Source organism: Canis aureus, chromosome 14 (genome assembly GCF_053574225.1).
Source record: "Canis aureus isolate CA01 chromosome 14, VMU_Caureus_v.1.0, whole genome shotgun sequence".
NCBI lineage: Eukaryota > Metazoa > Chordata > Mammalia > Carnivora > Canidae > Canis > Canis aureus.
The window spans coordinates 5,204,464-5,215,441 of record NC_135624.1 but is presented as its reverse complement, the minus strand read 5'-3'; the positions used below and the strand labels follow the sequence as shown (position 1 = coordinate 5,215,441).

General features: G+C 40.6%; 1 protein-coding gene across 2 annotated transcripts in view; it reads left to right on the top strand.

Moving 5' to 3' along the window:
- Window positions 1–819: 819 nt before the first annotated feature.
- RNF19A (ring finger protein 19A, RBR E3 ubiquitin protein ligase) overlaps window positions 820–10,978 on the top strand; it is a 52,618-nt gene continuing 42,459 nt past the window's right edge. For both annotated transcript variants that reach the window (XM_077846775.1, XM_077846776.1), the window contains exon 1: window positions 820–1,071. The gene's annotated coding sequence lies outside the window, so the exon portion shown is untranslated. The remainder of the gene's footprint in view (window positions 1,072–10,978) is intronic.

The following is a 10,978-nucleotide window of genomic DNA, read 5'->3' as shown; positions in this document are numbered from 1 at the left end:
ACTAAAAAGAACTGATACTAAGCCATATGCAGGTTTAAAAGAAAAAGAAAAATTCGAAGTGGGGTGTGTGCGCTGTGACTGGCATAAAGGCTAAGAGGAGATGGAACAGAAAAGGCCGGATGAAAATCATTCCGAATGTATCAGTAAGTACTGAAGTATGGATCCCGAATGGTCGAGTGACTGTGAAATTAAGAGATGTGGGAGCAGGCGAGGGGCGAGGGCAGGTGTCCTGGGCACCCGCACACGGGGTGTTTCGCGGTGGCTGTGGCCAAGCGCCGCCGCTCGCAGCCCCCGCGGAGGAGCCAAGGCGAGGGGGCGCCGCCCCGGCGGGGAGGACGTTTCCACGCGCAGGGCCGCAGAAACTCGCAGCAACGTCCCGGCCTTGCTCTCTGCTGGGGCTGCCCATCTAACAGGTGAACCGTGAGAGCACAGAGGAACGAATGCTGAGCTGCGTGCGGAACACCGGGGCCACGGTGCTCAAGCCCAGCATCCAGCAGCACGAGGGAACTCCAGCCACGCCATCCACCCCCAGAGGCGACGCCTGCGCCACAGCCCCGCCCGCTCGGGGCGAAGTGCCACGGCCGAGCGGCAGAGAGGGCGGCCGACCGGCCCTCGCCGGGGACTAGCGGGAAGGCCGCCCTCCCAGCCACCCGGCCGCAGGCGGAACGCGTTGAGCCGGGCCCGGGCGAAAGCGCGCGAGCGGACCGCTGGGTCCTAGCGCCGCCTGCGGCTGGCCGGGTGGGCGTGACGCCATGACGCACGGCACGCGGGCGGGCGGCGGGGCGGGGCGGGCCGGGGCCGGAGGAAGCAGTGGGAGGAGGAGGCGGGGACAGCGGGGGCTGAAGGAGGGGGAGAATGGCAGTTGGGGCGCTGGTTCCCGGGAACAGCCGTCAAGACAGAACTGCGGAGGAGGAGTTCGGGAAAGCGGCCGTCGGGACCCCTCTTCTGCGTTCCCCCCGCCCCAGCTGAGAGGCGCCTCCTCGGTGCCTCCTCCGGCCTCTGCCGCCGCCGCCGAGGGATGGGCCTGCTCACCCGCACTCCGGCGCCCGCCGCCGCCCCGAGGCGTTGAAGGTACTGGCGGCTCGGGAGGAGGTTGCGCCTGGGTGCGGGAGGGCCGGGGCGGCTCCCGTTTCCGACTCCAGGCGCTCCGGCACGACCGCTGCCCTCGCGCCCCTCCCCGGGACGGAAATGGATTCAGAAATCCCCCGGGAAGGCGCCCCCTCTCGGGCTCAGCCCCGGGAGTCGGGCCAGTCCTGGGGTCAGGCCGCGGGCTGGTTCCGCGTCCCCCGCGCGGCCGCGGCGCCGGCGCCCCCCTGGCGGCGCAGGCTGAGGCCGAGCGTGGGATCCGCCCCGCGCTCTGCGCGCCCGGCCCGGGCAGTCGGTCTGTGGAGTCGGCGCCGGACCGAGCCGTGCCGTGACGGGCGGAGGGCGCTCCCTGCGGTACCGCCCGGGCCGCCGCCGCCGCCGGGGCAGGCCGCGGGGGAGGCCGCGGGGGAGGAGCGCATTCCTGACGGGTGAAATCGGCTGTAACGGGACCGATTTCCGGGCCTCGCTGCGAAGTCAGAGCTGGGGCGAGAGCCCCCGACCCCTGCTGCAGGAGGCTCCAGGGAGGGGTGCTTGTACCGGGAAGGTTCACCCCGCCGAACTGCCAACCCTTCCAAAGGCAGAAATTAAACTTGTGGAAAAATGGTGTTTCCTTGGGGTTAAAGTATGTGTTAATAAGGGGTCTTCCGGGATTGTCGCCCGCTTACTAAACCTTCAGGGAGTACCCGGCGAGGGACGCCACTGTTTTTAATTTCTAGTTTTCTGTGTCATCTGGGTTTCCCTCTCGTTGCTCTTTCCCCCCATTTCCGTTAATGGGAAGAAGAAAAAGAAATTTAGGGTTCATTAACCCCGCGACAAGGGCAGTAAATAAAAGAGGAGAGAAAGGGGCTAAGGCTGTATATGGGAGAAAGAGAGGTCGTAAGTTTTCCCATTGGTCGTTAAAGGTGGAAATACGCGAACGATGCTTTATTCAGGTTAATATTTACTCAAAACGTTGCAGAATGTTCTGTCGGAAAGGACAGTGTTTCCGTGCTGCTGCGATTTTCAAACCCGGGTGTTGACTAGAAATGCTAGTTTTGAATGCTAGTAAATAAATAGTAGAGGCATAAAGCAGCCTTTCACCATGGTTGCCTTAGAATGTTTGCGATCTCTTCTTTCCGTTCCACCTTTTTTTTTTCTTTCTTTTTATAAGAACATGGCTGTCTTACTCATTTTTTTAAAAAAATATTTTAACCTAGATTCCTTGACTCTTGGCTATATGAAGGATGACGGTATGCTTTATTTTCATTTTCAGTTTGCCAATTAACCATCTTAACAGGCAGCTTTCCACTTCTGTTTATAATTCAAGCTATTACCGTATTTGCCTTTTTGTGCTTCTTTAACACCCAACTGACTGAAATGAATTAAAACGTAAACACTTCTCTCTCTGTGGAAAATGGTGAGGATCTATTGTTAATTCTTACTTTCAAATGTTCTTCCCTCACTACTTGGAATTCCATGATAAAGATTTGGAATTAAGGCTTGGGACTTCATCAAATTATGTAATAACAGCAACAAACCTTTTTTCTTTAATATTCTTTCTTATTATTGTATACAATATAACTGAAGTTTAAATTTCATGCCTCCATGGAAACTATTTTGATGTCATCACAAGGTGTCTTAGGGGGAAAAAATTACACTTGGCAACTAATGGTAAAGTGTTTTTTTCCAATATTGTTGACTTCCAGGAGGATTCCAGTAAGACTTTTAAAACTGCAGCATGTTTTAGGAGTTGAAACACAACCCAAGTCTCCAGACAGTAGCTACTTAAAATTTTGTTTCATTTGGGGAAGGCCTGGATTGATCATTAATTAGTTTATATAAAGAAGAGTCCCTTTTACATATCATCTAACCAGTGTTAAATTTTCTTTTTAAAATTTTCATGGTGATTTGTAGAATTTGGGGTGCCTCTTTACTTGACTAAAAGAAACCATATATATGGTTTTTTCTATGTAATGTACGAGACTAAGATTAGTATCTTTTTAAAGACACTTTAGCATCTTAGTGGAAAAGAAATGCATTTCATAAATTTGAAGTAGGAAAAGTAATATTTTTGCAGTTGTGAATGTAAGACACTGGGGCCATTCTCTTTAATGGGATCAGATTGAAAGATACTATTTGTTCTTCGTGGGGTTGGTAGATAGAATTAAATATAGGTGATTTGAAGCAAACTTTTTAAACATTTGAATCTCATGTATTTTGGCAGATTCCTATTTTATCTTAGACAATTTAGATTCATCACAGAAATTCTTTGGTTTGTAATCATCTCCCACCCTCCCAGCTTTGCATTGCTTTGCTTTTTTTATCTGAAGGGCACTGAGGATTGAAAAATGCAGCTCTCTGAGTTTATCAAGGGGGAGGAGGGAGAACAAATAATTGTGATAACGCGTTAAAGTTCCTAGTCTAGTGCTGGGCACAGAGTAAGCTGGGAATAAATTTTGTTATATTTACATCTGAATTGCCTCTTTATATTCTCTCTTTAGGTTATAAAGGAGATTTTAGGAAATTGTTTTCCTGATGCTACTAACAAGTGACGATTGTAAAATGCAGACTGACTTTGCACTAAGCATTATGCTCTTTAATTGCTTGAGGCCCATATGAAAAATAGGCCATTTTGGGTTGAAGACCAAAGAAAAGTTGAATTATAAACTTAATACTTGATTTCATTGTATTGGGCTTGTTAGCACTAGTAGTTTAATGATTGAAAGGACTCATGATCATATAAGGAGTACTTTAGCTTGAAGATTTTGGTTTGACTCCTTTTTAGCAAAATGCTGATCTGATTACTTACAGAGAATAGCTATATTTTTGTTAGGCAAAAATGTTTTTTCCAGTCAGGAGTAGTTATTTTTTTCTGCTTTTTTTTTTTTTTTTATAACAATTTTTTGTTTGCTGGTAGATGTATAACATTGAAACAACTATGTTTATAACCACACCTGCACAGTTAAAGACTGAGGAATAATATTACTTTGCTAAACACATCTGTATTTCAGATGGTGGTAGACTTCAAAAAAGGCAATGAAATCATTTTGGGTGTTTAAAACTTGGGTACTTCATTTGTTTCTCAATAGCTATCGTATGTCAGTAATACTTGCTCTATGGGGTGGGGGGAAATTACCACCTTTCGATAAAGTAGTTTTGTTGGTATCACTTTCTTTGTAGCTGTCCATAAAACCGGAACATTTAGTTTATTGGTAAGTTTTTTTTTTTTTTAAGATTTTATTTATTTATTCATAAGAGAGACAGAGAGTGAGGCAGAGACACAGGCAGAGGGAGAAGAAGCAGGCTCCATGCAGGGAGCCTGATGTGGGACTCTAACCCAGGACCCCAGGATCACGCCCTGGGCCGAAGGCAGGTGCCCAACTGCTGAGCCACCCAGGGATCCCCTATTGGTAAGTTTCTTGAAAGCAATCCCGTTAGCCTTAAAAACATATATTCTTGACCTATTGATGTTACCTAGTATTTTATTTTAAAAATCATTTGCTAAAGAAATACTACTAGTTAATTTGTTTTAGAAGTCCTATTTGGAATAGTTTTCTTATGTGAAAGCTTCAGTAGGACAAAACTGAGGCTTTTAGTTCTTAAGTTTGTACATTGAAGTATGAAGCAAAATCCTACAGAAATCACCAAGTTTAAGCCCAAAAGAAACTTCAAAACCTCAGTCTTGGGTCCAAAAATTGGAATTGGCTGCCTAATATTATATATACTTTACATTTTCAACCTCTTTCCTTCTTTGGAGACCCCTGAAAGTCTAAATAGCCATGTTGTAATGTGAATAGCAGGCAAGTTGCCAGTTGAAGAGACAGTGTGGGAGAGGTGAGCCATAAAGAGGGAGCAAACTGGGATGCCTGGGGTAGCTCAGCGGTTGAGCATCTGCCTTTGGCTTAGGGCGTGATCCCAAAGTCCTGGGATCAAGTCCTGCAGCCGGCTTCCTGCATGGAGCCTATTTCTCCCTCTGCCTATGTCTCTGCCTTTCTCTGTCTCTCATGAATAAATAAATGAAATCTTAAAAAAAAGGGGGGGGGGAGCAAACTAGTTAGAAGGAGGGAATCAAAAAACCAGGAAAAGCTATTGGGAATGTGATTAGGCTTCCAGATAAACACTATGTAGCATAATAATGTATCACAAAAATAGATACCAATTAATATTAGTTCTTTATATTTTATGATTTCTAAGTCAAGTATTGGCATTTGCTCCCCCAAACGATAAAGTATTCTAAAATTATCCTTATGCGTTACCATAAATGCGATAATATATGTGAAATGTGCATTAGAAGTGTAGGAGATAATTTAAATTACGACGATAGAGACCAATGTGTTCACTGTTAAGGTCTCAGCACTTAGTATAAAGCTTGACAGTAATAAGTCCTAACTGAATAAAGTATGTATACTGTAAGGTATCTATTTCATCACTTTCTCTACAACAATGCTGTCTGATAGAGTCTAATGTGAGTCATAAAAGTAGTTTGAGATTTTTTATTGGCTAAATTAAAGTGAAAAGAAACAGGTGAAACTAATTTCATAATACAACCCAGTGTATCCAAAATACTACCATTTTAACATGGGTTTTAATGAATGACTTTATATTCTTTTATTGATACTAAGTCTTTGATCCAGTGTGTGTTTACACTGGACAGTGTGACTCTAGGGGCATTTTGCATGAAATATATATTTCTTTAAACAGAAATTCTGTTAAATTAGATGCTTTAGATATTTAACTATAGATTCCTGGGAAACATCAACCTAAAGACCAGTTTGAAAAATCACTAATCAAGAGACAGATTGGGTCTCTTAAATTAATCACAGAGATAAAGAGTGAAATGACAAGGCTACAGATCTGGAACTGTTCGAGTCATGCTCAGGTACACCTGCTTGAATACCCATTTACTTTTCTCAGAATGTTGCAGTAACTTTATTTGGCTGTGGAACTTATCCTAGAGACACTAGTGTTCTAATTTAACCTCTGCATTTTATAAATGAGAAAACTATAGTCTGGAGCTACTCAGTCCAATGTATCATCACTAGCCATGTGAGGCTATTTAAGTTTAAATTAGTTAACATTTAAAAACATTCAAGTTTCAGTTCCTCAGTTGCACCAGTCACATTTCAGATGCTCTATAGCCATATGTGGCTACTGGCTACCGTACTGGACAGTGCAGGTCTAGAATATTTCCATCATTTCAGAAAGTGCTGTTGGATAGTGCTGGTCTAAAGACACAGCTAATGTGGTACAAAGTTTCAGACCACTTTCTCTTGTCTTCTCGGGCTGAAATTTCATTAATGACCTGGTTTCTGAATGATCATGTTATTCTTTTTGTTTACAAATCTCCATTTGCTTCCCACAGATAAATTTCAAATTTTCATGGCATTGAAAGCCTTCCACAATCTAACCTTTAGTGTCTCACCATTGTCCATACTAAGTCAGTTGATCTATTTAGTAAATACATTAAAAAAAACATCGATAGTTTTGCCCCCATGACTTTTCCTATGCCTTTGTCTCTGCCTGGAATACTCTTTTCCACTTTCTCTCCTTATCTAAGGTCCTCTATTCTTTCAAGACCTGACTCCTGTCTTATCTCCACAAATCATTCCAGGTTGGCGATTATAAATAAACTGCTAAAAATTTTTCTAAGTGAGATATTAACAAGTTCCAGACATTAGGATGGGAACGTATATTTTGAGGGCCACTATTCAACCTACAACATGATTCCAGAAAGTTTTGATAAGGACATTGGTAAAGTGTATTATGTTTATGTAAAAAGCCAAAGGATATTATTCATCCATAATAAGGTTCTTAAATTTTTTTTTTTTTTTTTAATTAAAGGGTGTTCCTTGCTATAGGGAGACGTCTTTTTGATTTGGCTATATTTGACTATGTTTAACCATTTATCAGGTAACCACTACCATGCTTGATTTGGATGAAAGAATTAGTCATTGTAGTATACATAATGTATCTTGTGATGATAGGCTTTTCTAAATGGTTGTTTTATTTTCTGCCTTTACACCCACTTATCAGTCCACAATTTTACAAATGCCTATTTAAGAAGTGTTGGTTGCTCATAAATTGAAGGGTAGATTAGTTCACACACTGTTTACGTAGGTCAGAGATTTAAAATCTGGTGCTGCAATGGAACTAGTCACTTTTCCAGACATTTTATATTACAAGAGCCTTTTGTATTGATTTCTTTTCATTGTAACTGATTCCAATGTGTGAGGTAACAGGACTTCCCTATGCAGTAGTCTCATGGGAAATTTTTTTTTTTTTTTTTTTTTATGATAGTCCCAGAGAGAGAGAGGCAGAGACATAGGCAGAGGCAGAAGCAGGCTCCATGCACCGGGAGCCCGATGTGGGATTCGATCCTGGGTGTCCAGGATCGCGCCCTGGGCCAAAGGCAGGCGCCAAACCGCTGCGCCACCCAGGGATCCCCAACTTTTGTTTTTATACTTAGACTTGCTATGACAAGTTACTAATAATGAAAAAAATTTCTTCTGTAACAATCTTGTCTGAGTTGTTCAGAGTGTTTCAAGACATACTTTAGTACTAATCCAATGAAACATTTATTTTATGGGCAGAGAAAAAGAGTGAAGCACAGTCATTCTGGGAGAATTGTAAAGCCAAGAGGTCTTATATCCTGACTTTCAGTTCAGCTTAGCAATTCCGGTTCAGTGACATATGTCTTCTGTATTTGGTCTCAAAAGACATGTCAATCAGTTAGGAGAAGACTATCCACTCATTCCACTGGATTTACTAAAACAAAAGAGTATACTAACATTTTAGAGAATTTGGAGCTATTTTTAAAACAAAAATTATTTATCTCAGAAAAATCTTAATTATCCACTTTTAACCCTAGAGTATGCTGTATATTAAAACTATGCAGTATATTTAAATTGTCGTCTTTTAGAACTAATGGACTTTTGACATTACCTGGTCCAGTCACTTCAACTTTCAGATGAGGAAATTGAAATTCAAAAAAGTAGGCAGACCTGGCTAAGATTTCAGACAAGGTTAGAATTTCCCTTCTATTACTCTGTAGCAATGAGTATTTTAACCAGTTCAAAAATCTTTTGACAACTAGATATCTTTTTTTTTTAATAACCTATTTTAAAACTTTTTTTTTTTTTTTTTTAACTTTTTAATGCCTCTAAGCATTCCATCATGCCTGGCATTTTTAGTGTTTCTGGGCACTTCGTCCGGCCCAGGATATCCTAACTATTTCCTATTGGTTTGCCCTTCTGAACAAAGAGGGTCTGAAATAAGCCAGCTAAAATGTTTTAATTTTTTTTTATTGGAAAAATAGAATGAATAGTACTTTTTCCTTGTGCAGCAGCTTGCTTTTTTTAATTGATTAATTAATATTATTTGTAATGAGTATTATTAAAACCACAAAGTACCTTTCCATTCTACCTCCTAAACAAGAATAGGCTTCAAAATAGGTAAATGTGGCAGGTGTATGTTTGTGAAGCTGTTTAAGAACTCTCTTTGGAGAGGCTTTGTGGAATGTGGGAACAGTTTACTCTGAACTTTCAGTTTCTTTTTCTGTGAAATTGTAGAAACTAATTAAAGGACAGAGCTTAGAGTAGCATAGTTGAGTCTTTCTAAAAAACTTGCTGAAAACTGAAACTTGCCTGTGCTAATAATCTGTTTGAATTACCCCCATTTATAAGTAGTTGAATCAAAATTATCTAATTTTTAATATTAGAACACTGAGGTAGGTTTTGTAGCTGTATAAACATGAGACTAAAAACATTATTTATATTTACCTTAAAGAAATTAATGTACTATAATGATGTATTCCAAACTTCCAAATGGCTAACTTTTCTGATTATATTAGATGAGTCCTTTCTGAGCCAGCAGTTTATTTTTAACCTTAAAGTGTGACATTACAAATTTTATTCTGTAGGTGGTTTAGTTACATTTGTGCCATCTAGATATTTATAATAGTTTGGCTAATATTTGTTAAGTGGTTAATATGTACCATAGCCTATGCTGCATTTTTTTGTATATGTTATTTCACTTAATCCTAATAATCTTGTGGACTGTAGATGTTATTACTCCTATTTTATAGTTGAAGAAACTGTCTTAGTAATTTAACCCAATTATCACACAGCTAGACAATAAGTGTTAGAGGCTGAACTTGAACTCGGACTGTGATTCCAAAGTCCATACTTTACTCTCTGGATAAAAAGTTGCTGTTATTACCCCACATTTGTGTAGTATTTAAAAATCCCTGCCACCTCCACCCCAGGTATTCTAAATTTTTATTTCATTTCCCCCCACTAAGGTAGCTTAAAATAGTTGTTTCTGAAACAACCCCAAAATCTCAAGAGCACAATAAAAGTTTATTGCCCACTCACACAAAGAACCATGTGGATGACTCAACTCCGGTATGCACATTTCTTCTGTCTTGTAACTCAGCTGCCCCTATGGCCTACTTGGAGTTACCACTAGGATTACTACATTCATTACGCCAGTGACGGATGATTTAGGGACCAGTTCTGGAAGGGGCATACATCATTGCATTGGTCAGGACAAGACACATGACTACTGTAACAGCAAGTGGAATGGAAAATGTGGTCCTCCTATGTGCTTGGGAGGAAAATGAAAATGAAACAGGTAAGTATATATTATCATCTCTGCTACAGTTATGTTTTTCCCTGTTTTACAGATGATACAAACGGGTTGTTACTGAACCAAAGCCACAAAACCACTTGGTAGCAATAAATAGAACCCAGATTTCCGTAGAGCTGCATATAATATGCTCATGTTTCTGAGGAGACATTCAAATAATTTAAAGGCATTTAGATTGTATTTCTAGCATCATTGCTGATTCTTTCTCAGTGGACATCAAATATTTTACCTCTTTGCCCATTACATTTTAAATAGAGATAGTCATTGACTTTTTGAAGAATGATAAAAACATTTTCCAGTGGTAATTGCCATTTTAGGTGAAGATGACATAATAGCATTAAAAATATCTTCAATATACATCTTTATAATCAGTTCTGTGCATATATAATATTGATTACCTTTATTTGTATTATTTTATTTTTTAAATGTGATTATTTTAGGCCATATACATACCTCATGTTTATTCTTGCATTATGAACCTGAGACATTTGTTTTAGGGATGAAAGTGATTTTTTAACCTTCCCCCCAACTTAACTCTTTGGGAAAGAACTGTAACTTCAGATCTTAATGGGGGATATAAGTGTGTTTTAACTGAGCTACCAATTAACACAGATACAAATAAAATACTAATATAAATTACTGAGGGCAGAAAATTTACAGAAACTGATGTTAACTTTTACTGGCAAATTATATTCCAATATCTCAGCAGTAGCTGTTAACCTTGTGTTATACTTTAGACTCCTTGGAGAATCTCTTGAAAGCTATGGTTTCTGTCCCTAGAACACTTATTCATGATTTAGGATACCATTTTAGAGATTTTTGTGGATTTCTGTGAAGTCTATCCATGTATTAGCTGTTATTTTTAAGCATTTTTATGCTACTCCAAAAATTTATTACTGTGGCTATTATATTTTTAACAGATTGTGTGGGGGATCCCTGGGTGGCTCAGCGGTTTGGCGCCTGCCTTTGGCCCAGGGCACAATCCTGGAGTTCTGGGATTGGGTCCCACGTTGGGCTCCTGGTATGGAGCCTGCTTCTCCCTACTCCTGTGTCTCTGCCTCTCTCTCTCTCTCTCTGTATGTGTCTATCACAAATAAATAAATAAATAAATAAATCTTTAAAAAAAAAATTTACTAGTTCAGAGTTTTTATGAGTCTGTCTTACTATCATTTGGACAGTAAGAATTATGCCCAGAGCTTGCACTGCTATGATGGCTAAATTTGGCAGCTATATTGGGGGATAGATTTATTGAAGAAAATATAGTAAT